At 45.5% G+C, this 27,969-nt stretch overlaps 1 pseudogene; it reads right to left on the reverse strand.

Moving 5' to 3' along the window:
- The window catches only part of LOC141476592 (proton-coupled zinc antiporter SLC30A5-like), a 98,151-nt pseudogene that overhangs the window by 27,088 nt on the left and 43,094 nt on the right, over positions 1-27,969 (reverse strand).

A 27,969-nucleotide genomic window follows, 5' to 3' on the forward strand; every position in this document is an offset into this window, starting at 1 on the left:
TGGTATTTCAAGGGTTCAAGCAGACATATTTTTCCCACTGTGCTTTGATCTTCAACAACAGGGCAGGAATCTCAAGCGGCTAGATAAGATGTCCCTGAGTCCATCGCAGACTTACGTTATCTAAGTGCAGATGTTCTACTCGCAAGCACACAAGACTGAACAACAATTTGTGTGATATATGTGTTTCCCAGCACCCCAGGTGCGAGTCACTTGAGCATATTTACAATCCTCCTCACCAATCTTCTGTTACTTTCCCACAATATATTTTTAAAAAGCACTTTTTGCTGTCCTTCACAGTGCTGGCCAGCTTGAACTCTAATCAAGCTTTGGCCGCACAAATTTTCTCCCTACAGTGGCAAACAGTATCTCTGTAGTCCTCCTGTGTTGCCTGTCCTTGCTTCCAATGTCCATACACTTTCCTTTTCTGCCTAAGTTCTAGAAGGCAATCCCTGCTCATCCAAGCCGGCCTTCTGCCCTGCTTGCTTGACTTCTGACACTTTGGAATTGACTGCTCCTGCTCTCTTAAGAGATGGCTCTTAAAAAGTGACCAGCATTCCTGGACCCCAATACGTTCCAAAGTAGATTCCCAGGGGACCTTACTAACTAGCTCCTTCAGCATCCCAAAGTCTGCTCTCCCCATATCCAGGGCCAAAGTTTTGCTGGCAGTTTTTCTCCTATTGCCAATGATTTGAAACTCAACCACTTCATGGTCACTGTGACCAAGACAGCCACCAATCACCACTTTGCCCATGAGTCCCTCTCTGTTTACAAGCAGTAAGTCTAGCATGACACCTTTCCTAGTTGGCTCCCTTAGTACCTGCACCAAAATGTTATCTTCAACATGCTTCAGGAATTTCCTGGACCTGTTTGTGTCCACTGTATGATGTGCTGTTGATGTCTGGGAAGTTAAAAATCACCCATAATGACAAGGGCAGCTGATTTAGAGATATCCCTTAATTCCTTATAGAATAATTTGTTGGTGTCGTCATCCTGGCTGGGTGGTCAATAGTAGACTCTCATAACAACATCCGCTTTATTTGCTTTCCCCTTAATCCTTACCCAGAGGCTCTCAACCGTGTCATCAACTACAAGCACAATACAATACAACCCCTCCCTTACAAACAGCGCCACCCCCCCTTCCTTGCTTGCCCTGCCTATCCCTCCTGAAGAACCTATAACCATCCATCATGGTACACCAGTCACAGGACTCATCCCACCAGGTTTCGCTTGTGCCAATGTTGTCGTAGCTCTGGGACTGGGCCAAAGCTTCTAGCTCCTCTTGTTTATTCCTCATGCTGCATGCGTTAGTACAGAGACATGTCAAATGTGCTCCAGTGCACTCAGCACATCATGGAGCAGACTGAAGGGCCTTGCTAGCACACCATCCCTCAAACGTTGGTGTGCTGCCCTATGGCTTATCACTAGCGAGCCTGGTTTTATCATTTTCCCCCTTCAAATCTAGTTTAAAGCTCTTTCAATGAGGCCTGCTAACTCTTGTGCAAAGATCCTTTTCCCCCTTTGAGAAAGGTATACCCCATCTGTCGCTAGCAGGCCTGGTGTCATATGGATTGACCCATGATCAAAAAACCCCAAATTCTGCCAGTGACACCAGTCTCAGAGCCAGGTATTGATTAGCTGGGTCTTCCTGTTTCTTCCCTCATCATTCCCTGCAACTGAAAGGATAGAGGAAAACGCTACTTGTGCTCCTGAACCCTTAACCAGTTGTCCCAAGGCCCTTTTGATTGCCCTTGGACTTCTTATTGCAACTTCATCACTGCTAACATGAAAAAGCAATAATGGATAATAATCTGAGGGCTGTACCAGGGTAGGAAGTTTTCTTGTAACATCTTTAACCCGAGCTCCAAGGAGGCAGCAGATTTCCCAAAGAAGTGGATCTGGTTGGCTTATTGGGCCTTCTGTTCCCCTCAGGAGAGAATCTCCTATGGCAATATCCCATCTTTTTTTCTTAATGGAAGTGGTTTTGATGCAGGGCATAGGCTAACTTAACCTAGTTGACTGTTTAAATCTTAGGAATTAGTTTTGAGAAGGGTATACAAAGAAACATTTTTAATATATACATTTCCCCTGTACAATTTACTGTTCTTTATTAATTGGTCTGCCTATAAGCTTTTTTTCTTTTAGATTCCATAATGGAATTTCTTAAAATTATCGTGGATACTTCAAGTTTCTCCCCCTATTTTCTTGGGTAATTGCCAAAGAACGAAGAGAAATCTTCGCAAATGATGTTCTATCAATCTTGCTTACTGCATGATCTTTTCCTATTTGAGATAGAGAGAAGCTAGAAATAAAACCAGCCTACTCCAAAATTACATTACTCAATCCCACTCTTAGTATTTTGTTGGCCCCATCCTTGAAGACATTAGGCTTATCTTCTGGTAATGTTGAGATACCTCAATCTTGAATGGGACCCTACTGTTCCAATCATTATACAAGTATTTACTTACTGATATAATAGTTATACATAGAACCAGTGCTGCACTGTGAGAACAAATCAAACTGACCTGTCACTTACTGTAAGATTAGCATAAGAATCTTCTATTTTAACATTCCCTTTAATGAAACTACTGTATCAAATGTCACTTTAAAAACAATGATGTGAACCTTTTAAAGAATAACTCTTTTTACTGTACTATGTATATACTACTATGATTTGGTTTGAAAAAAAAACATGCACTTACCAGATTTAGGCACAAGAATTAGAAGATCTGCCTAGAATCATGCTCCTCAGGGATTTGTTTCAGATTTGTTTCAGTGATTCCTTAATAAACCGGGGTAACGACTGAGAGCTCTGCTGTAATGCATCACCCATGAAGTTACAGAGAGGAGTGCTTTCAGGGGAAAAGCCAAAAATGGTGCCTTTCTGCCCTTTCCTGGTGGGAGAGGACAGAGTATTGGCAGCTACAAGGAAACTACTGAGGTTTTTGTTGCTGTTTCTAAGCCTCACAACTATTTTATAATGTGTTTTATCAGCAATCAATGCTTACATGAAATTTGCAGGCAGCAAAGTGATTGTCAATTTCATCTTGAGGTTTTATCATTAGATTTCATTGCTATGTAAGATTAGATCATCACTTCCACAACAGAACAGATCTATTACAGTCTTTTTTTTTTGTAGACAGTAAAAGAGCACAAAGTTACAGGCTCTTTTTATTCAAATGAATCTATAAAAGCTCATCCAAATGAATTTTGCACACATCCATTTTCTGATTGGCTTCCCAGTCACACAGAAAATTGATTTATTAAAAGATAAATAAGAATACATACATAAAATGAAGAAGACAGCACTCACTACCACTTCTCCAGAAAGAATGTGCTCTGTGCTTTCATGGTGTGGTGGCTTGTTCATAGCTCAAAGCTGGTCTGTTATTGGATGTGTCCAAAAGTTGCTAAAAAACAGTGCACTAACGAAAATAAGAAAGGATCCACATCAAGTACACTTGGAAGCTTCCATCTTGACAGAGCATATGGACTCCACATAGAAATCCAGGATCACAACAAAAACGATGACTGTTAAGAAAAGCATGATGAGAGAAGACCAAGACTCTACTCTGCAACAAAAAATACATTTCAAACAAGACTGTTCACCATTAGATGCTTGCATATACAGTGTTAAATGTAGTTCACCTTCATTACAAGTGTTTTTAGCAATCCATCAAAACATAAATACTTTTATACTTTCAATTTATCATATAAAACCAACATTCCAGCGATAGGAAGACACATATAGCTAATATGCATTACTGTAGCTTATTTTAAATACTTTCATATACTTAAAAACAATGCCATGTGCAATGCCATGTTTGCATTTCTTAAGAGCCAAATGCCTCACTCCAAACAAAATGACACTTACATAAAAAAAAAATATGAATATGCTTTCCTTATCAACAAAAAACCAAAGACAGGATATTTCCTCTAATTGTTACTGTCCTGGTTTGAGGTAAAACAGAACCAATTATCTGTTCAGTAATTTTACTTTTTAGCTGGGCCTCTTCTAACTAACTAAACTCTGAAATAAACAGCATATTGTTCAGAAACTGTTCACTCTCACAGTGATAAGACCTGATAATACCAAGGAATGGTATGCAGAGAGGCTCTTGCTTATACTTATTGCTATAACAACCAAGGTCAGGTAAATCTGTTATTTGCCCTGTTGGAGGGTCGGAAGCGGAAAAGTGTAGAGGGGTCACATGTGCAGGGAAGCGTGGACAGGACAGGTGACCCAAAACTGACCAACAGGGTATTCCATCCCATCTGCATCGTGCTCAGTATAAAAGCTGAGGGATCAGAGGGTCAACTCTCTTTCTTCAATGGCCGACGTCCGAGGAGGACCCTGTCTGTTCGTCTGCCTCTGATCCTGATCTGAGCATTCCTGACTCCAGATCCAGAATCCAGCTCCCATCTGTCGCTGAGTCCAGTCTGGGACTTTTCCCTGTGCCTGCTGGTGATGTGATTGTCATCCTGGGAGCTTGATACGGTTTTGTATATACTGTATACTTTTTACATTTTTTTTCTTATTATTATTTCTTATTTCATTATTTATTAATATTTTCATTAGTTTAATTCTTTTTCTAAACTCATAAATCTCTTTATCTCTTCCTCTCCTCTCTTTTTTAGAGGGGGGAGGGAGGGGCCATCTGTCATTCTGATTGGCCTATCTATCCAAAACCATGACAGCAACCAATTCACCCCATGGTGAGTGACTTGTGTTGTATTACCTTATCTTGTATATTCTTTTACTGTTGTGCAGAAAATCCCGTGGCCAGAGGTCAATGTTCACAAAGGAGACAGAGGAGACCTGCAAAGACTTTATTTGAATAAAGGGAGAGTCCACTGGGACATTCCCCTGGGGGGTCTCTCAGTTTTCTGGAGGACGCAGCCTCCATTTTATCCTAATTCCCGGGCCTCATGTAACCCTCTTCCTTTCCCCATTGGCTGAGGTACTTGGAAGGTACAGACTTCTTGATCCACCTATTACATAAAAGTTTAACTTTTGCAGTTTTATAATTATATAAATTGTATATATATCATTACATATAATAGTCCAGGAGGAAGTAGTTAATGATTTGCTTATGCACCTGGACATGCATAAGTCTATGGGGCCGGATGGGATTCACCCAAGGGTACACAGGGAGCTGGCGGGAGAGCTCACCAAGCCTCTCTCCATTATCTATCAACAATCCTGGTCAACAGGAGAGGTACCAGATGCCTGGAAGGTGGTCAATGTGACGCCCATCTACAAGAAGGGCCGGAAGGAGGATCCGGAAAACTATAGGCCTGTCAGCCTGACCTCGATACCAGGAAAGATCATGGAGAGGATCATCACGGCAAGTGCAGGGCAGCCGAGAGATCAGGGCCAGCTAGCATGGGTTTATGAAAGGGACGTCCTGCTTAACCAACTTGATCTCTTTCTATGACCATGTGACCCACCTTCTCAATGCGGGGAAGGCTGTGGACGTTGTCTACCTGGATTTTGGTAAGGCCTTTGACACCGTCCCCCACAGCGTCCTCCTGGAGAAGCTGGCGAATCATGGCATAGACAAGTGTACTCTTCACTGGTTAAAAAACTGGCTGGATGGCCGTGCCCAGAGAGTTGTAATTAATGGGGTGAAATCTTGTTGGCGGCTGGTCACCAGTGGTGTCCCTCAGGGCTCAGTTTTGGGGCCAGTCTTGTTTAATATCTTTATTGATGATCTGGATGAGGGGATTGAGTGCACCCTCAGTAAGTTTGCAGATGACACCAAACTAGGTGGGAGTGTTGATCTGCTTGAGGGTCGGAAGGCTCTACAGAGGGATCTGTACAGGTTGGATCAATGGGCCAAGGCCAATGGGATGAGGTTTAATAAGGCCAAGTGCTGGGTCCTGCATTTCGGTCACAACAACCCCAGGCAACGCTACAGGCTTGGGGAAGAGTGGCTGGAAAGCTGCCCAGCAGAAAAGGACCTGGGGGTGTTGGTGGACAGCCGGCTTAACATGAGCCAGCAGTGTGCCCAGGTGGACAAGAAGGCCAACGGCATCCTGGCCTGTATCAGGAATAGCGTGGCCAGCAGGACTAGGGAAGTGATGGTGCCTCTGTACTTGGCACTAGCGAGGCCTCACCTCAAGTACCATGTTCAGTTCTGGGCCCCTCACTACAAGAGGGACATTTTGCTGCTGGAGCGTGTCCAGAGGAGAGGGGTACTGGTGAGGGGTCTAGAGAACAAGTCATATGAGGAGAGGCTGAGGGAACTGGGCATGTTTAGTTTGGAGAAGAGGAGGCTGAGGGGAGACCTCATTGCCCTCTACAACTGCCTGAAAGGAGGTTGTAGAGAGGTGGGTGTTGGCCTCTTCTCCCAAGGGAATAATGACAGGACCAGAGGAAATGGTCTGAAGTTGGGGCAGGGGAGGATTAGATTAGATATTAGGAAGAATTACTTTATTGAGAGAGTGGTCAGGCACTGGAACAGCCTGCCCAGGGAGGTGGTGGAGTCGCCATCCCTGGAGGTATTTAAGAAACATGTAGACGTGGCCCTTCAGGACATGCTTTAGTGCCCGAGATTGTTGGTTTGTGTCTGTTTGTGGGTGGGTGGGTGTGTGGTTGTGGGTGGTTTTTTTCTTGGTTTTGTGGTTGGACTCTATGATCTCAAAGGTCCCTTCCAACCATGAAGATTCTGTGATTCTGTCAAGTCTAACTTTTGCATTTTCAGTTACTTCCCCTATTTTTTGGTTCTCTCAGTCCTTCAGCTTCAATTAACTCTCCTATTCTTTTGGCTATCTCACTCCTGTAATTTCAGTTAACTTCCCTGTTTGTGGAGACACTCTTATCCGTATTTTATCACCTCTTTGTGAAGACACTCTTATCCCTATCTTATCACTATTATTATTATTATTGTTATTTTTCCTTTTCTATTATTGTTCTGTTAAACTTTCTTTATCTTAACCCAGGAGTGTTTTTTTTTCCTTTCCCCTCCTTTTCTCCCTCTCCTTCCTACCCTTCTGGAGGGAGAGGGGGAGAGTTGAGCGAGCAGCTGCATAGTCCTAGCTGCTGCCTGGAGTTAAACCATGACACAAATGCACTCCCATTTGAGGTCAACTGTATCTGCTACATAGTCAGATCTTTCCTAGATTTTAACAATGCTCAGGGATAGCTCATGCTCTGAGCTAGTTCTAATGAAAACTAAAAGCCTCTATATAAATAGCATTGGTGATTTTGTATTTGGAAAAGTAACTTTGAGGTAAAGCAGTCAGTCTGTGTCTGCATGCAGCTGTGAGAAAAGAGAAATCAACCAAGTTTATATCTGCCACTAGCAACTGCGCTCCCTGCTCGCAGTGAGGCAGAACCAGGAGGGACCGGATGCTATAAATGAGGACAGGGAGAGAAAGAGGGCTCTGTCCTTTTGGTGATGGAGCTGCACCCCTGGAAGACAAAGCAGGAGGGGGAGCATCTGTTCAGTCCTTGTGCTGCTTTAGAGTCATGATTTTATTCTCTGGATGCTGAATAACAAGGTGTATGGGAGCACCCAGCCAAACCAGTTTCAGAGCACAAAAGGTGAGATGCAGCGAGTTGTCATCTGACTCAGCTTTGTCTCCGCCTTACCTTGTCTATGCAGAGATAACTTGGGGGGAGCTGCAAAAATGACTCAGCCCGGGGTTGTCTCAAGATTGCATCACAATAAGAACCAAAACCAAATGGAGCTTTAACAAACTCCCTTAACAAACAAAATGCCCTGATTCCCATCCCACCACTATTCCCGTGACTTTGTGTGCTAGACATCACAAAATCAGCAACAGAAACTAAGGAGCCATCACACCACCAGAGGTAAATATCCCAGATAGTGTAATCCACTCAGGCATAATCCTGCACTCCCACCGAATCAGGAAATATAAACCGCAAGGTTTGGGGAGAAAAAGGGGGAGTCTTCCAATGAGACAGCTGGCCTGTAGGAGATTCATCCCCCCCCTTGTCCAGGACACTGTACAGGGTAACTTCCCAGGGACTGAGCGACCTTACCTGAGAGAGAGGGTGATTAAGAAACATACGAATGGTATATGGCATGCTATTAAGATCGTGATTAGTGCACTCTTTTAAGCTATTAATATCTAGCGCACTTGTGGTTTGTATTGTTACTTTTCGGGATCACTTGTAGGTTGCAGTAGTGTATTCTGCGAATTGCTTTTAAATTGCAATAGTGTATTTGCCATTGTACCCATAGAACCTGCAATAGTGGCGTATTGGACCTGTGAGTGAAGTCCAAATAAATTGTTAATTTGAACCTCTCAGTGAAGTCCTTTTTCCCATTTGTCACACAAGGGAATGATTCTAACAAAATCTGTGGCAATAATTGTTTGCTCTGGCGGCTCTGCTATGAGATCGTCAGAAACAAGTCTTGTGTCTGGAGATCGAGGCTGCTGACGTGCGGAAAGCAGACTCCACAACCTGTGAGGTTGTAAAGTAGGTATGTTTATTCGGCGCCGGGCAGCACGGGGGTCGCCCCACCAAAATCGCGCGCACCCACCGCGGCAGTTAGCTTAGGATTTATACAATCAGATCTTACATATTTAAGGAGCGCCTATACATATCCATAACCTTTCCCCGAAAAGGCGGTCTTTATTACAATGAGTTCCGAGAAATCATTTCCATAGTCTCTGCCTTTAACTCCTCCCAGCTGCACATGCGCAGTGTCTCCGGGTGGTCGTGGGCTGGGGTCTCGGGGATGAAGGCCGCATGTCTTCCTCGCTGTGTACCTCTACCTCTCGCTTTTAATGTTAATGTGTTGCTCCAGGCCACGGGGTTGGGAAACCAGATGATCACTCTGTCAGGACAACTGAGAATACCAATTGTTCCCTTATCTCCCATCGAGGTGATGTGACCACTTTATGGTTTCAACACATCCTTTCTTTGCCTAAACACCTTGGCAATGGCTTTAGGCTATAGATACACAGTTTAAGCCAAGCAATGGCCCTGCTATTAACCCTTGAGTGTTATTTCCCCTTATCAATCCCCCCTTTTCTAAGAGATTAGTAAATTCTTTTACTTATTCCTACAGCATGTTTTCTTTCTCTAAGCATTTCTTAAAATATTTTCCTGACTCGACTTTTTGTCAAAGCTGATGCTTCTTCCAAAGTTCGTAATCACTTGTGGTTCTTTTTGCACAGCACATAAAGCATCTAAGTAAAGTGCAAATTGCAATCCCTAAGACTATCATTGTAATTAATAATACAAACAACTGCTTCAACCAAGCAAAGTCAGGCAGCCACGAGGCTAATTTTTCCAAAGATCGGAAAAACCAAGTAAAGCATCATCTTGAGATACTTGGTGTAGTACCCTTGACTGTTGCTAAATTCGAGCAATGTCCATTCTGGCCAATCTGAAAAGGTATCAGTTAATACTAATAAATATCGATACCCCCCTTTTCTTGGGGGTTCTGCTGCCATTGTTGCCCAGGCCCGTTGCCCTTCCCAATTTGGCCCATTTCTGGTTTGGGGGTATTTTTGGGATTGGTCTGGAGGCAAAGATCGCACTGCTGAGTCACTTGTCTCACAGTGGTGTATAAATTTCTAGCTACAATTTCTCTAATTAGTTGTTTATATAGTGCCTCTGCCCCCCAATGCCTCTTTCTATGTTCTTCCCTTATCAGAGACCATACTAGATAAGAGGGAACGATTAGTTTCCCTTGTGGGGTGAGAGCCCACCCCTCTTCGTTATATGACCCTTCTAGATCTGTGATAAGCTTCTGATCTTCCTTGGTATATTCTGGCTTACCTTCTAGGGAAGTTCACCGTCAGGGATGAAAGCCCCTTCTGTTTTTACCTTTGCTTTGGCTACCTGTTTTGCCTCTCTGTCCGCCAGCTCATTTCCTCTTTCCAACTCCGAGTTTGCTTTCTGGTGTGCCTTAATGTGCATGACCGCCACTTTCTCAGGGAGTTAGACTGCCTCCAGCAGTTTCAGAATCTCCTCTGCATGCTTGATGTTTTTTGCCCTGTGAGTTCAATAATCCTCTCTCCTTCCAGATTGCTCCATGAGCATGTATGACTCCAAAGGCGTATTTCGAGTCTGTCAATTATTTCTGCCTTCTGTGCCAAGGTATTCATGGGCAAAGGCCCTGACTCTGTTACTTCCTGACTGGTGGTAATGCCATATCCGGCATGCTTTTTACCGCTTAGGACATAGCTGCTTCCATCCATGAACCAGTTTTCCGTGTTTTCCATAGGACTGTCTCTCAGGTCCGAACGGCTCAAATATGTTGCTTCGATGGCCTCCAGACAATCGTGATGCACTGGTTCTCCTGTGTTTCCACTGAGGAAAGAGGCTGGATTGACAATGTTAGTGAGCCTGATATCTCAAGAATCTTTGTGGGGAGAGCCAGTGTCCGCCTTTCACTTCTAATACTGTATGGGACACCAACACAGTCATTTTCTGGCCCAGGGTGAATTTTTTGGGCTGCCTGGATGTTTAGTACTACAGCTGCGACCGCTCGGAAGCTCCAGGCCAACCCTTTGCAGTTGCGTCCAAAAGTAGGTGTTGATACGGGCCCAGATCTTGTGCTAGTATTCCCAGGGCAATCCCCTGCTTCTCGTGAGAAAAAGAAAAAACGGTTTACTCACATCTGGGAGTCCTAAGGCTGGGGCCGACATCAGGGCCTTTTTTAGCAACTCAAAGGCCTGTCCGTTCAAGGTGTTACAGGGGTTTAGTTGGCACAACCCAGTCATCCCCAGGAAAGTTCGTAACTCTTTCACTGTTTGCGGTCTTGGAGTTTGGCATATTGTCTCTTTTCGGGCCTGTCCCAAAGTCCTTTGTCCAGCACTGATTTCATAGCCCAGATAAATCACCTTACGCTGCATTACTTGGGCCGCCTTCTTGGATACCCGGTATCCCTGGAGCCACAAAAAGTTTAGCAGACTCACCGTCCAGGCCATACAAGCGTCCTTTGTCTTGGTGGCAATCAGGATATCGTCCACATATTGTAACGGTTTCCCCTCCTCAAGCAGGGCTTCCCAGGACTCAAGATCTTTTGCGACTTGGTTACTAAATATAGTAGGGATGTTTTTGAACCCTTGTGGTAACACCATGAGTTTTACGTCCGCTTCTGGGATTTTCCCATTCAAATGCAAATATTTTCTGGCTGGCTTTATGGAGAGGGAGGCAAAAGAAGGCATCCTTCAGGTCTAAAACAGTAAACCAGGTTAGTTCAGGTGTCAATACAGTCAGCAAGGTGTATGGATTCGCCACTACCGGATAGAGGTCTTCAGTTATCTTATTTATAGCCCAGAGGTTCTGGATCACCTGGTATGACCCGTCGGGTTTGCGAACAGGTAAAAATTTTTCTATTACTGGCCGAATTCCCTCCCTGTCCTCCTTCTTCAGAGGATACTGTTTGATTCTTACCGGCTGTCGTCCTTCCTTGAGTCTGACCTCAACAGGTGGAGCATTTTTGCTTTCCTGGGCACATCGGTGGCCCATAACCCGGGGTATACCTGGTTCGTGATTTCTTCGATGATTTTTCCTTCTGTGGGAACACTAGCTAGGGATAAACTCATTATTTGGATATACTGCTGGTCATTTACCTCCAGAGTAATCTCTCCCTTTTTAAATTTAATTATTGCACCCCATTGTTCCAACAAATCTCTCCCCAAAAGTGCTTTCGGGGAGTTGGGCATGTACAGGAATCTGTGGACACCCCATTGTTTTTCCAATTTATATCTCAGAGGTGGTTCACAAAAATATGCCTTTTCAACTTTGGCCAGTTGCCCCTTTTACCATGATATAGTCATTTCCCAGGGGCATCAGAGCTTGGTTTAAACCCAAATACGTTGTCCCTGTATCAACCAGAAATTCCACCTCCTTTTGCTCCTTCCCTAGCTTCATTATAACCAGTGGATCCGCTCGGGTGGATTTCCCAGATCCCCGTCAGTCTTCCTTCTGTGGGACGCAGCTTTTGCAGCTTGCGCCTAATATCTCCTGTAGACTGACCTAAGAATAAAGAAACTAGTTGTTGTATTCCTACCTCTGACCCAGGATCCAGCGGTGTGTTACGGTGCATTACTTCCCTTAGTTGATCCAAGAATTTGGATGGTGACTCGGAAGGACCTTGTCTAATTGCATATAATGCTGACCAATTTATGGTTTTGGGAATGGCCCTCTCCATTCCTTTTGAAATGCCATTGCTGGGTCAAGCAATGGCTGACTGGAAGGTCCCAAAGAGTGGTGCTCAATGGATTTAAATCCAGCTGGCGGCCGGTCACAAGTGGTGTGCCTCAGGGCTCAGTGTTAGGACCATTTCTGTTTAACGTCTTTATTGATGATCTTGACAAGGACATAGGGTGTATCATCAGCAAGTTCGCAGATGACACCAAGCTAAGCGGGAGTGTTGATTCCCAGGAGGATAGGGAAGCTCTACAGAGAGACCTAGATAGATTGGATCATTGGGCCAAAATCAATGGCATGATTTTCAACAAGGGCATTAACCCTTGAGTGTTATTTCCCCTTATCACTGCAGGGGACAAAAATATATCTGATTTTATTGGAAAACCTAATAGAAGAGTAGTATGTGGGAGGGGAAGAGGAGATGAAGAATCTAAGGATGTAATATTGTCATTTCAATCTCTTATTTATTTTTTAATACCCAAGAGACTCCTTGTCTCAGCTCTTCCCTGGGACACAACATGACCTCCCTGGACACTTGGCCTGTGGAAGGATGAAGAAAGTGAGAGGATGCTGATTTCCACATGCCATGTCACTTTCTCATCCCAGGAGATCCCACATCAATGGGGAAAAAAGGCACTCCATCTTCGTTTCCTTCCGACTGATCCCAGGAGCATAAGCATGCTGCCTGGACCTCTGGAAAGTCACCTGGCAGCCCTGACCTTGGGGCTCCCCTATTTTCAAGACATTTGTTTCTAGCCAGAGCATGGGGATGGGGATGTTGCAGGGAGGTCATTGTTCCCACGGGGTAGTTGTGGGATGCCCAGGGGTCCCCTCTGTAGGGACACACTGTGGCCACTGGATACAGGTTATCTGGGCTATTAAGTGACAGTGTGACAAGCGATACTGGCTGCTCCAGGGAGATGAGTTGCATATAAAAGATTGAGGTTTTAGCAGTATTTCTTTGGCTTTCCAAGTAAAATCCCTCTGCTTGCTTTTCTTTCTTTCTCTTTCTTGTCATATGCTGTAAACAGCTGAGCTGTTTTATTTATTTATTCAAATAATATAATATATTATTATATTTATATGTAACATATACATATAAATATTTTATTTGTTCAAATAATAACATTGAGATATTGCATTTGGGTTAAGAAATAAAGAATGTGATCCAGAAAAATATGGCTACAAAACACAGTGAAGAAAGGCAATGCATGTGTAGTAGCAATGGGCTAACAGGAATGTCAGTGGTCATTTAAAAATAATAATAATTAGATTTAATGAAAAATGTATGCTCCTGTAGAAGGGAGAGAAACTGAGGCATCTTGTCCTTGCTTTGAGGAGGTCCTGCAAGTGTAGGAGGCATTAGCTGACAAGCAACAGCTGGTCCTGCTGCTGGCATGGCTGGGCCTGGGGGGAGCCGTAGGGGTTGCAGGGGGATGTCAGCGCTGGTGTCAGGGTAGCTGGGGCCAGAGCCAGCATGTTCCAGCCAGAGCAAGGTGGAGAAGACAGCAGAGGCACCAAATTAAGCTGGAGTGGTGTCAGGCAGCCAACATTTCACATGCCAAGCGGCAGCATCGTCTACCAGGCAGCATCCCACTGACACCACTTCTTGCCCTGCTGGGTCGTTTGAATTTTGGCAGGGGGCGGGTTGTATGCACAGGGCCTTGGATTTCCAGTATATACTGGCATGTTCACATCGGCAGACAGACTGTGTGCTGGAGGCACCCAGCAGTGCTGCCAGGGGTGAAGCAGAGCGGCGGCCATGGGCACTCCATCCTCCTCAGGTAACTCAAAGTGAGAAGACGCAGGGTTGTAAATGCTCCCATTCTGTCAGTGCCAAAGGAGCTTTGGATGTAATTGCTCTCGTTACAGATCAGAGCATTATTGGTTTGAACAGCTTGTCCTTTTGGTCTGTTTTAGGAGAATCAAAATATATAATTGCTTTCTCCCACATCACAGCCATCATCAGTCTTGCTGCATTAAAAATGGCTCCACATTTATCTGCGTTCTTCAGAGGGAGGATCTGCAGGCTTGTCTTGGGTAAGGATTTAGCTGAGGTACCAGAACAGCAAGCTCTAGCAACCAAATGACATTGAAAACCCTGCTTCAAGATCCTACTGTTGACAGCTTGTGGGAAAAGCTGTGGCTCTGGAATAGAAGATGAAATGATCACAGTTGTAAGTGGAGCTGAAGTTCATCCTTTGCTTCCATCAGCTTCTCATGGCACAGTCACAAGCAGGGGACCAAACCCAGCTTGCTCCTCTCTGGTTAACTAGATGGTGTGTCCTGCTGGGTGCAAGAGGAATCCCAGCACAGCAGAGGTGGAAATGTTCTTTCACAGCAGGCTTGACCCAATACAAGAATTAACTGAAAAAAATGTTGGGCATTCAATGCAGTGCAGGGCAGGGAAGCCTGGGCCAGCTCACTTCATCGGTACTTGCTCCAGCAAACTCGGTACTGCAGGAAAGAAGAAATCAGAGTTCTTAAAGACCTGCCATGTACTGAGGTCTCTGGTCGGTAATGTATAGAGTGAGCTCTTCTTTCCCTCAGGTAAGGTGTGTGCAACCCCACAGTATCCACCTCCCCATCACTCACCCCAACCCTTCTCATTCTTCATGCAGAGTGGCCTTTCTAGGCAAAAATGCCTGTGGGTTTTTTTCCTCCAGTTCTGGGTCCACTGAGCTCTGACACATGCCAAGAATTGAAAGTTAGGCAGGCAAAGGCCGAAATGAAATCAGATGACTGTCATGACACTTCTGACACCTGGTTTGGGTGCAGCTCCTGGCCACTGGGTACCAGGTGGGACCTCAGCAGCACCAGCCTTCTTGCTGAAGGCTCCTGTAGGAGCGGCACCAGAGGCTGACTTTGAAGAGTGCTTCTGCTGTTACCTTCCTCTTGCAGTTGGCCACATCTTTACGAACAAGCAGTCTTTTTCCATTATTTTCTCCTGTGCCAGACTTTTCCACATCTTCTCTGAATATGCGTGGGCCTGGGCTCTGAGTATACTGGACTACTTCATCTCATGACCAACTGCAGCGATTCCTGTATAGTTAACATGACTTTTGCGGCGTTGTCCACCAACCCCACTGTTCACTCAACAAAGGCTGAAATAGCTGCACTACCACCATAAAATACTAACCTGAAATAGCATCCTCAGTAGCACATCTCATATTAATAATGTGGAATATTATTTTATGGTCTAGATGAACAGATTTCCATCATCCTTTTCCTAAAGTTATAGCTGACAAGTAGGTGAAAGATCATGAAACATCACAGAATCACAGAATGATATGGGGTTGGAAGGGACCTCTGGAGATCATCTAGTCTAACCCCCCTGCCAAAGCAGGTCCACCTAGAGCAGGTTGCACAGGAATGTGTCCAGGAGGGTTTTGAATGTCACCAGAAACAGAGACTCCACCACCTCTCTGGGCAGCCTGTTCCAGTGTCCTGCCACCCTCAAAGGGAAGAAGTTCCTCCTCATGTTTAGATGGAACTTCCTGTGTTCAAGTTTGTGCCCGTTACCTCTTGTCCTGTCACTGGGCACCACTGAAAAAAGACTGGCCCCATCCTCTTGACACCCACCCTTTAAGTATTTATAGGCGTTGATCAGATCCCCCCTCAGTCTTCTCTTCTCCAGACTAAAAAGACCCAACTCCCTCAGCCTTTCCTCATAAGAGAGATGCTCCAGGCCCCTAATCATCTTTGTAGCCCTTTGCTGTACCCTCTCCAGCAGTTGCCTGTCCTTCTTGAACTGGGGAGCCCAGAACTGGACACAGTACTCCAGATAGGGCCTCACCAGGGCAGAGTAGAGGGGCAGGATAACCTCCCTCAACCTGCTGGCCATACTCTTCCTGATGCACCCCAGGATGCCATTGGCTTTCTTGGCCACAAGGGCCCATTGCTGGCTCATGGTCATCCTGTTGTCCACCAGGACTCCCAGGTCTTTTTCCACAGAGCTGCTCTCCAGCAGGTCAGCCCCCAACCTGTACTGGTGCCTGGGGTTAATCCTCCCCAGGTGCAGCACCCTACACTTGCCCTTGTTGAATTTCATCAGATTCCTCTCTGCCCAACTCTCCAGCCTGTCCAGGTCTCGCTGTATGGGGGCACAGCCTTCTGGTGTGTCAGCCACCCCTCCCAGTTTTGTGTCATCAGCAAACTTGCTGAGGGTACATTCCATCCCTTCATCCAGGTCATTGATGACTATATTGAAGAGGACCGGACTCAGTACTGACCCCTGGGGAACACCACTTGTCACTGGCTTCCTCTTGGACTTTGAGCCATTGACCGCAACCCTCTGAGCGCGGCCATTCAGCCAGTTCCTTATCCACTGAGTGGTCCATCTATCAAATCCATGTCTCTCCAGTTTAGAGACCAGGATGTCATGCGGGACAGTGTCAAATGCTTTGCATAAGTCCAGGTAAATGGCATCTGTTGCTCTGCCCTTGTCTACCAATTCTGGGGCAATAGCGTAAAAGGCCACCAAATTTGTCAGGCATGATTTGCCCTTGGTGAAGCCATGCTGGCTGTCACCAATCACATCCATTTTTTCCACGTGCCTTAGCAGAGATTCCAGGAGGATCTGGTCCATGACCTTGTCAGGCACAGAGGTGAGACTGACCGGCCTGTAGTTCCCCAGGTCTTCCTTTTTTCCCTTTTTGAAAATGGGGGTTATGTTTCCCCTTTTCCAGTCAGTGGGAACTTCACCAGGCTGCCATGACTTCTCAAATATAATGGAAAGCAGCTTAACAACTTCATCTGCCAGCTCCCTCAGGACCCGTGGATTTATCTCATGAGGTCCCATGGACTTATGCACCTTCAGGTTCCTTAGATGGTCTCGAACCTCATCTTCTCCTACAGTGGGCAGTTCTTCATTCTCATAGCCCCTGTTTTTGTCTTCCACAACTTGGGTGGTGTGGTTAGACCCCTTGCCGAGGCGAAAAAGTCTTTCAGTACCTCAGCCTTTTCCTGTGGGTGAACAGGATTGTGGAAGAAGCAAGACCAGAGGAAGGAATAGAAGCAGCAGGAACACTGGCAGGGGACGACCCACAAACAGTGCCTAACATACACTACAAATGGTGCCCAACGTGGGGCATGAATCAAGAGACTAAAGACGTCCGTACCGGTAGCGTAGCCCGATCAAATCAGGGATTGCCTCGAGGACTGACTTCACTGCTGGCTCATCACCTTTCTGCAGGACAGAGGTGAGCGATCGGGAACCATGGGAAACTCTCTGCCGAAAGAGCAGCAAATGAATCTCGAAGTACTACACTATATTTTAAAAACTCAGAATCAATCCGTACCTACCCTGTCTTTGGTAACCCTCTTAGACTGGGTACGAGAAAATGTCCCGGACTTTCCTAAGACCGGCACCTTTGACAAAGACATGTGGGACAAAATTGGCACAAAGCTTTGGGACGCTGCTGCAGGGACAGATAAGGTTGCAGCTAAGTATTTACCAGTTTGGCGGCAGATATCTGAAGCCCTAGTAGAGCTCCGCAAAGGGACACAAAAAAACTCTGAGGAGAGCCCAACGCGTCCTTCTGCCCCGCCGCCGCCACCCCCGGACAATACCTATGTTGCAGAAGAGAGTCTCTCAGAAGGAGACTCCTTCGATCCTGGGCCAACTGACCCAGACCAAGAACCTAATCTATTTCTTTGTGATGATAAATTGAAAGAGGTAGTGGGGAATGAACTAACCCCCACGAGTGATTGTCGTAATGTGTGGGACAAATGTTGAAGCCTTAGTTAAAGGCAAGGCAGACATTTTGCAGGCATTTCCTGTTATTTATCGCGGAAATCAACCCGGAGCATGGGAGGCTTTGAGTTACGATCATGTTAAAGAGCTGAGGAAATCAGTAAAAGATTATGGTCTCCAGTCAGCATACACCATGAACTTACTAACAGCTGTTTGGGATGGATATGTTATGACTCCTCATGATTGGAAGCTGTTGTTGCGTATGATTTTGTCAGCTATGCAATATGCTGTATTCATGACTGAGTACCATGATCTCGTGACTGCTAAAGCATTGGATAACTTAAGTGGCAATTTAAATCATATTGGTGTGAATGAGCTCATCGGTGAGGGGCCTCGGGCTACTCCCGATGTGCTGACATGCGGAAAACAGACTCCACAACCTGTGAGGTTGTAAAGTAGGTATGTTTATTCAGCGCCGGGCAGCACGGGGGTTGCCCCACCACAATCGTGTGCGCCCACCGCAGCAGTTAGCTTAGGATTTATGCAACCAACCTTACATATGCAAGGGGCGCCTATACATATCCATAACCTTTCCCCGAAAAGGCGGTCTTTATTACAATGAGTTCCGAGAAATCATTTCCATAGTCTCCGCCTTTAACTCCTCCCAGCTGCACATGCGCAGTGCCTCCTGGTGGTCGTGGGCCGGGGTCTCGGGGATGAAGGCCATGTCTTCCTCGCTGTGTACCTCTCACCTTTAATGTTAATGTGCTGCTCCAGGCCACAGAACTGGTTTCAGCCAGATGATCGCTCTCTCAAGACAACTGGGTTCCTTCTTTGAATACCAATTGTTCCCTTATCTCCCATCGAGGTGATGTGACCACTTTATGGTTTCAACACATCCTTTCTTTGCCTAAACACCTTAGCAATGGCTTAAGGTTATAGATATACAGCTTAAGCCAAGCGATGGCTCTACTATTAACCCTTGAGTGTTAGTTCCCCTTATCACAGTGAGGAAGACTATCGACGACCACCAGAGGACCCTGAAAGACCACCAATGGACCACCAAAAGGGAGACTGCTATAATTGCAGAAAGCCTGGGCATCTTAAAAAAGATTGTCCCTGTGCCCTGTACTTTATGGGGCCAAGACTTGTTAAGCCAGTGGGGAATCCTCCTGAAAACAAATTTTTAATAGGGGCTATTGACAAGCAGCAGGCCCTTTCATTGACATGGAAATCAGAAAACCCTGTTTGGGTAGAGCAATGGCCCCTGAAAAAGGACAAACTGCTGCATTTGTATGACTTAGTACAAGAACAACTGGCCGCTGGCCACATTGTACCCACCACCAGCCCCTGGAACACTCCTGTATTTGTAATACCAAAGAAAACCGGCAAGTGGCGATTGTTGCATGACCTTCGAGCTATAAATGCAGTCATCGAGCCCATGGGTGCGCTGCAGCCTGGTCTTCCTTCACCTTCTATGCTGCCTCAAAATTGGCCAATAGCTATAACTGATCTCAAGGACTGCTTTTTTGCTATTCCTCTACACCCAAGGGACGCACCCCAGTTTGCATTCTCTGTACCATCTATCAATCAGCAACAGCCCACACGAAGGTATCATTGGACTGTGTTGCCGCAAGGTATGCTAAATAGCCTGACTACCTGCCAACTAACTGTAGCAAATGCTTTGCAACCTGTCCGAAATGCAAACCCTCATGTTATATTTTATCATTACATGGATGACATACTTTTAGCTGCTGAAAAAGACAAAGACCTGCAGACAGTCATCTGCCAAGTCCGCCTTGCTGTCCAAGGAGCAGGCTTGCAGATAGCCGAGGAAAAGGTCCAACGTGAACCACCCTGGAAATATCTAGGATGGAAAATTACAGCTCACACCATCCAGCCACAAGCACTGAAGCTGGCATTACAAATAAAGACTCTGAATGATCTGCAAAAATTGTTAGGAACCATCAACTGGCTCAGACCTTTTCTAGGTATCACTACACAAGATCTACACCCCCTGTTGCAATTGTTAAAGGGTGACCCTGACCTGAACTCTAAAAGACAGCTGACACCTACTGGACTGCAATATCTACAGCAAGTAATGGAGGCTTTACAGACGCGTCAAAGTCACCATCTTTGTTTAATGCTTTCAGTGTACTTAGTCATCATTCAAAATACCTTTCAGCCATATGCCCTTCTAAGCCAATGGGATTCAACAAAAAAAGACCCACTTGTGATATTAGAGTGGCTCTTTTTGCCTCATGCATTCACAAAGACTGTAACTTCACGATTAGAAATGTTTGCCAACTTGATTCAGAAAGGTCGTCACCGACTTCAGACTCTAAAAGCTAGTGATCCAGAATTCATTTATATTCCCACCAACAAAAAAGACTTGGACTGGGTGTTAGCAGAATCTCTCAGTGTGCAGACTGCACTTGCAGACTACACTGGTCAAATTTTGATCCATTTACCTAAACATTCTCTGTTAAATTCCTTAGAAGAATTACCCCTGACTAATCGAACCTTACTTTCTTATACCCCACTTTCTAATGCAGTTACAGCATTCACAGACGGTTCTGGGAAAACACACAGGGCGGTAGTCCTTTGGCGATCCACCGACAATCTCTGGAACCAAGATATAAAATGTGTCAATGGATTGCCCCAAGTTGTTGAGCTTGCAGCTGTTGCGCGTGCTTTTCAGCTTTTTTCTGATGTAAATCTCAATATCATAACTGATTCTTTATATGTTACAGGAATAGTTCAGCATATAGAAGGCGCTTTCCTAAAGGAAGTCAACAACCCAGCATTATTTGCACAACTTAAAAAATTATGGCATTATGTTTCCTATCGTAAATTACCCTATTATATCACGCATATACGGTCACACACCTCTCTGCCAGGACCCCTAGCCAAGGGCAACCGTGCTGCTGATAAAGCCACAGTTGCCCTCGCCACACCGCAATTATTTCAACAAGCACAGCTCTCACATAACTTTTTTCACCAAAACAGGAAGGCACTGCAAAAGCAATTTCAGCTACCCACTGACCAAGCACGTAATATTATCTTGACATGCCCTGAATGCCAATCTATAGCCCCGTTGCCACAATTGGGAGTTAACCCACGTGGCACCTCACCACTGCAAATTTGGCAAACAGTTGTTACACATTTTGGAGAATTTGGCCGCCTAAAGCATGTACATGTCACTGTTGATACTTTTTCTAATTATATCTTTGCCACTGCACATACAGGAGAAAAGAGTCGAGATGTCCGACGACACTGGCTAGCAGCCATCACTGCTATGGGTATACCAGAAACCATCAAGACAGACAACGGCCCTGCGTATGTATCTAAAACCACACAACTTTTTTTACAGGAATGGGGCATTCGCCACATCACTGGAATTCCACACTCCCCTACAGGGCAGGCGATTGTTGAGCATGCCCATCAAATGCTAAAGCAATTGCTAATTAAACAAAAAAGGGGGAGTCTGGAAGATCCACCACAGGAACAACTATGGAAAGCCACTTTTGTTTTAAATTTTCTAAACAGAGACAACAGTGATATAACACGAGTAAGTCAACACTTTGGAGCTTCCCAAATGTTCAAAACACAGCCAATGGTCCATATTCATGATATGGCCACTGGACAGGGGGAAGGCCCCATGCCATTGATAACTTGGGGGTGAGGATATGCTTGTGTTTCCACAGGAAATGGTCCCAAGTGGATCCCAGCATGATACGTTCGACCGTATCTAGAAGCCGAGCATCATGAACAACCATCAGAAACAACGGAGCAATGAATCTTTTCTGTTCACAAAAGTATCGTTGGTTTTGATGTTATCGGCCTGGTAGTTCTGTTGATAATTATGTTATGTTTGCCATGTTTGTTTTCCTGTGTTATAAAAGCATAAATCAAGTCATGTATGCTCAAATGCACACTGTACTTGCCTTGCAAAGCATGATGCTAGAAAAAGAAGTGGATGTAGAAACCAGCCATAGCATAGAACTTGCATGGAAGTAAGCTAATCACATTATATGAGAGGGTTATAGAAATTAATAAGTTTAACAGTATAGTTAATAGTAGAATCATAGAATCATCTAGGTTGGAAAAGACCCTTGGGATCATCGAGTCCAACCATCTACCCTACTCTACAAAGTTTTTCCCTACACCATATCCCCCAACACCACATCTAAACGACTCTTAAACTCATCCAAGGATGGTGACTCAACCACCTCCCTGGGCAGCCTATTCCAGTGTCTGATCACTCTCACTGTGAAGAATTGCTTCCTAATGTCCAGTCTAAACCTACCCTGTTGCAACTTGAAGCCATTCCCTCTTGTTCTATCGCTATTTGCTTGTGAGAAGAGACCAGCACCAACCTCTCTACAATGTCCTTTCAAGTAGTTATAGAGAGTGATGAGGTCTCCCCTCAGCCTCCTCTTCCTCAAACTAAACAGTCCCAGCTCCCTCAATCGTTCTTCATACGACTTATGCTCCAGGCCCTTCACCAGCTTCGTTGCCCTCCTCTGTACCCGCTCCAGCACCTCGATATCTCTCTTGTATTGAGGTGCCCCAAACTGGACACAATACTCCAGGTGTGGCCTCACCAGTGCTGAATACAGGGGCACAATCACCTCCCTACTTCTGCTGGTCACGCTATTTCTAATACAAGCCAGGATGCCATTGGCTTTCTTGGCCACCTGGGCACACTGCTGGCTCGTATTCAGCTGCTTGTCAATTAGAACCCCCAAGTCCTTTTCCGCCAGGCAGCTTTCCAGCCACACTTCCCCAAGCCTGTAGCGATGCATGGGGTTGTTGTGGCCCAAGTGCAGGACCTGGCACTTGGTCTTGTTGAATTTCATACCATTAATGTTGGCCCATTGATCCAACCTATCTAGGTCTCTCTGTAGAGCCTCCCTGTCCACATGCAGATCAACACTCCCGCTTAACTTGGTGTCATCTGCGAACTTGCAGATGATACACCCTATGTCCTTATCAAGATCATCAATAAAGATGTTAAACAGAAATGGCCCCAACACTGAGTCCTGGGGAACACCACTTGTGACCGGCCGCCAGCTGGATTTAACTCCATTGACCACCACTCTTTGGGACTATCCAGACAGCCAATGCTTGATCCAGCAGATCGTATGCTCGCCCAGGCCATGTGCAGCTAGTTTTTCCACTAGAATTCTATGGGGAACATTGTCGAATGCTTTTTGAAAGTCCAGGTAGATAATATCCACAGCCTTTCCTTCATCCAATAATCGGGTCATCTTGTCATAGAAGGAGATCAGGTTCGTCTGGCAGGACCTGCCTTTCATAAACCCATGCTGACTAGGCCTGATCCCCTGGTTGCTCATTATATGGTTTGCGATGGCACTCAAGATGACCTGCTCCATGACCTTCCCTGGTATCGAGGTCAGGCTGACAGGTCTATAGTTTCCTGGATCCTCCTTTTTGCCTTTCCTGTAGATGGGTGTTACATTTGCCACCCTCCAGTCCATTGGGACCTCCCCAGTTAGCCATGACTTCCTGTAAATGATGGAAAGCGGTTTGGCGAGCACGTCTGCCAACTCTTTCAGCACTCTTGGGTGTAGCCCATCTGGTCCCATAGACTTGTGTACATCCAAACAGCGTAGCAGGTCATTGATCTCTTCCTCTTTAATTGTGATGCCCTCATTCTGCTTCCCCTCCCTGTCTCCTAGCTCATGAGGCTGGGTGTCCAGGGAACAGCTAGTTCCACTGCTAAAGACTGACGCAAAGTAGGCTTTGAGCACCTCAGCCTTTTCCCCGTCCTTGGTGACTATGTTTCCCTCTGCATCCGATAAAGGAGGGAGATTTTCCCTAATCCTCCTTTTGTTGTTAATGAATTTATAGAAACATTTTTTATTATCCTTAACAGCTGTAGCTAGGTTGAGCTCTAGCTGAGCTTTGGCTCTCCTAATTTTCTCCCTGCATAGCATCACTACCTCTTTATAGTTTTCATGAGAGGCCTGCCCCCTCTTCCAAAGGTTGTAGACTCTCCTTTTGTTTCTGAGATCCAGCAAAAGGTCCCTATTTAGCCAGGCTGGTCTCCTTCCTCGCCTACTTGTTTTTCGGCACACGGGGACAGCCTGCTCCTGTGCCTTTAAGACTTCTTTCTTGAAGTATGTCCATCCTTCCTGGACTCCTATATCCTTCAGGGCAGCCTCCCAAGGGATTTTGTCTAGCAGTCTTCTGAATAGGTCAAAGTTTGCCCTCCGGAAGTCTAAGGTGGCAGTTTTAGTAACCCCTCTCCTTGTTTCTCCAAGGATCAAGAACTCAATCATCTCATGATCACTGTGCCCTAGACAGTCTCCAACCTTTACTTCCCCCACAAGTTCTTCCCTGTTCACAAGGAGCAGGTCCAGGAGGGCACTTCCCCTGGTCGGCCCACTTACCAGTTGCGTGAGGAAGTTATCCTCCACACACTCTAGGAACCTCCTGGATTGTTCCCTCTCTGCCATGTTGTATTCCCAGGAGATATCTGGGAAGTTGAAGTCCCCCACGAGAACAAGGGTGGGTGATTGCGAGAGCTCTGCCAGTTGCTGATAGAATATTTCATCGATTTCTACATCCTGGTTTGGAGGTCTGTAATAAACTCCCACCACGATATCTGCCTTGTTGACCTTCCCCTTGATTCTAACCCATAAACACTCTACACTGTCATTCCCATTATTAAGTTCTAGGCATTCAAATGTGTCTTTAACATAGAGGGCCACCTTATAGTTTATAGCAGTTTTAGTAGTATAGGGTCAGTGTAATCATTAGGATGTAATATACGTGTAATCATTATCTGATATATTAACACAAGCATTATTCTGTATATTAAACAAAAAAGGGGAGATGTGGGTGAACAGGATTGTGGAAGAAGCAAGACCAGAGGAAGGAATAGAAGCAGCAGGAACACTGGCAGGGGACGACCCACAAACAGCGCCTAACAACCCTACTGATTGAGGGGAATTCCGCCTGTCTGGCAGTTGGGGGTTGCAGGGGCGTGTGTTGTCTGGGAAAGAAGATACTTAGTACTATATAAGCTGCATGTTTGTTGTAATAAACAATTCTGGTTGCACCTCCGACCGGGGTCCGTGCCTTCATACGCTACATTTTCCATATCCTGGGTGATCAGGTCTCCCATTTCCTTCTGGAGAGGGCCCACATCTTCCCTAGTCTTGCCTTTATTCCTGACGTATCTATAGAAGTTTTTCTTGTCCTTGATGTCCCTGGCCAGATTTAATTCTGTCTGGGCTTTAGCTTGCCTAATCTGGTTCCCGGCCACTTGGACAGTTTCTCTATATTCCACTCAGTCTACCCGTCCTTGCTTCCACCCTCTATAGGCCTCCTTTTTATTTTTGAGCTTATCCAGGAGCTCCTTGTTTATCCATGCAGGCCTCCTGGCTTTTTTGCCTGACTTCTACTTTCTTGGGATTGTTAGGTCCCAGTCCGATTTTTTGTCTGGGAGGGGGTTCGTAATGATTCCGAGGGTGCGATTAAGACACAAATGAGGTCAGATGCCGTTTACTATAGCTTTACTATTGTTACCTTAAAATTACGCTAAATGGTGATAGAGAAAAGGCAGAGGTATAGGAAAGGAGGAAAAGAGAAGCAGAAGCAGTAGCACAGAAAAGTGTTTCACCACCACTTTCGGTCCACGCAACAGCTCAACAATCCTCTAGAATTCAACGGCGTCCCATTGATCCGCAATTCTCAGGCCTTCACAATGGTGAGGGTCGATGGTGGTGAGGGGTCCCAATTGCAGTGGGGTACAACAGTAATTTATAGTCCCTGTTGACTCCTAGTTTGACCAATCAATGTGACAGTTACCTGTGCTCATCCAATCATTGTCCAACACAATCGCGGCACGAGCCCCCCTCGCCTCTGTCTCATGAGCAGTGCTGGGCGTTGCAACGCAGGCAAGTTTTTGGGGTAAACAGGGTACAGTTGTTTTGAGAACCAAGGACATACATTCTTTGTTATCAGCACACTGGCGACAGAAATCTTGCAGCAAGTGAGCTTTGAGACATCTTGTCTTTCTGTCGGTTTCTCACATCCACCCCGTGGCTCAAAGGTCGCTTATGATTTCTTCAGGACCCGTGGTTGGTGAGGAGTGGATAGTAAAAGACAGAAAATTAGGCAAGAAATCACATAGTATTTACAGGCACAGAAACAGGTTCTCAGATGGCCCGTACATACTTCATGCCATTAGGGGAGATGGTAGATACAAATTGCATATTTTGTACTACACTTTGAATCAATAGTATTAAACACGGAATTATACACGGTAAGAATAAAAGCATCGCGACTCCACACAGCCGATAGAACAAGATTCATTTGACCCATGGACCTCCTGGAAGCCAGGAAAAGGGATCAATTTCCCACTCTTTTCAGGTTTGAACAGGGATGTGGGCTAACTTTCTTATCCCAGAGGTTATTTGTTTGACAATTTGGCCATTATTATCAATTTTAAGGAACAATTTGAGTCATTCAATTTACCACAAACACCTCCTTCTTCTGCTAGCAGGTAGTTGAGAACCATGCGGTGTTGCAAAATTACGGTTCTCATTTGCATGGCCTGGTCCGCCAATAGATCTAAGGCATGAGCAGTTTCATTAGTAACAATTTCTAAAACAGCTTGAAGGCGAATTATGCGGTTTAGGTTATAGATGGGTTCTCAAGCACCACTAATTAATTCCAGGTGGCTGGCCCATAATGTTCGATGATTTGTTGGGGAGACCAGTCATCTTGTCCCCATTTTTGACTACTTCCAGATGTCAGACTGGTGTCAATAGATCGCTTATTCCATGTGAGGTCATCGTACAGCTTAACACTTAGATCATTGCCACCACTTTTGGGAACGAGGAAAAACAAAGGATGGATTACTCCAACATAACATGTTCCTGTCCAATTTGCTGGTAGCATTTTGTATGCATGATGTCCACAGATCCAATAGTGGCTTTTTAGTGCTTTGGTTCCATTTTCAAATAGACCAGTGGGAGTGTAGGGCACCTGAAAATAGGTTGAATTACTCAAGCCTAAAGGGGTGTGGAATGCCAAATTTTGCCATGACTGGAATGGTGGGGTTTATCTATAACACTGCAATACCAAGCACCTGTGTTATTCCTCCAATTATAAGTTATGTTTTTTTCTGTGTGTACCAATAGTTTGTGTGAACGGTTATATCTACCGGAGACCAGAAGCCAGAAAACAGCTTCACATGCCCTGATTCATTCACCCAAGCCCATCGAGGGCCTTCGGTGGTGAAGCTAAATTGCTTTTTGGATACCACAAAAAGATCATTAGGAGGGGGCATATGGTTCCCATATGTGAAGGTCCAATTACAAGTGCTAATCCTTACAAAAGTACCACCCGGTTGAGTGCGGTTCAGACAATATTAGCCTCGAGCTGGATATTGGATTGGCCAAGGAGACTGCGAGCTTTCTTCTTCCCAATAGATGTCCTTTTTGACTTTGCTGTAATTTCTCACTAGCCATTTAGGGGAAACAGGGACCGAGGTCCACAGCCAGCTTGCTGAACCAAGTGGTCCTCCGCACACCCAACAATTAGTGAGGTTGAACGCGCGGGCTACAGAGTTCCCTAAAGTCACTGTGGGAAAGTAACGGAAGATTGGCGAGGAGGATTGTAAACACGCTCAAGTGACTCGCACCTGGGGTGCTGGAAAACACATATATCACACTGTTGTTTAGTCTTATAAGCTTGTGAACAGAACATCTGCACTTAGATAACGTAAGTCTGTGATGGACTCAGGGACATCTTATCTTGCCGCTTGAGCTTCCTGTCCTGTTGTTGAAGAAGATCAAAGCACAAGGGGAAGAACTATGCCTGCTCGAACCCTTGAAATACCAGCTAAAGCAGGGAGTCAGCCCCCCTTTCCTCCTGCGTGCTCTGGCTAACAAGGACTCTTGCTGGCTCTGCGGTACCTGCGTCCCCTGCTTGCGTGCCTCTACCTGGGTGTCGCTTCAGAGACTCTCTGATTTGTGAGGTATCGAGATTAAACTCGTTCTGTTCCTTTATTTGTGGTTTCTTGGTTGTTCCTGTGTCCTGCCTGCATCAGCTCACACAGTCACAAACTCATTTTTCCATTCAGTAACATCTA

This window comes from Numenius arquata, chromosome W, assembly GCF_964106895.1.
Source record: "Numenius arquata chromosome W, bNumArq3.hap1.1, whole genome shotgun sequence".
Classification (NCBI taxonomy): domain Eukaryota; kingdom Metazoa; phylum Chordata; class Aves; order Charadriiformes; family Scolopacidae; genus Numenius; species Numenius arquata.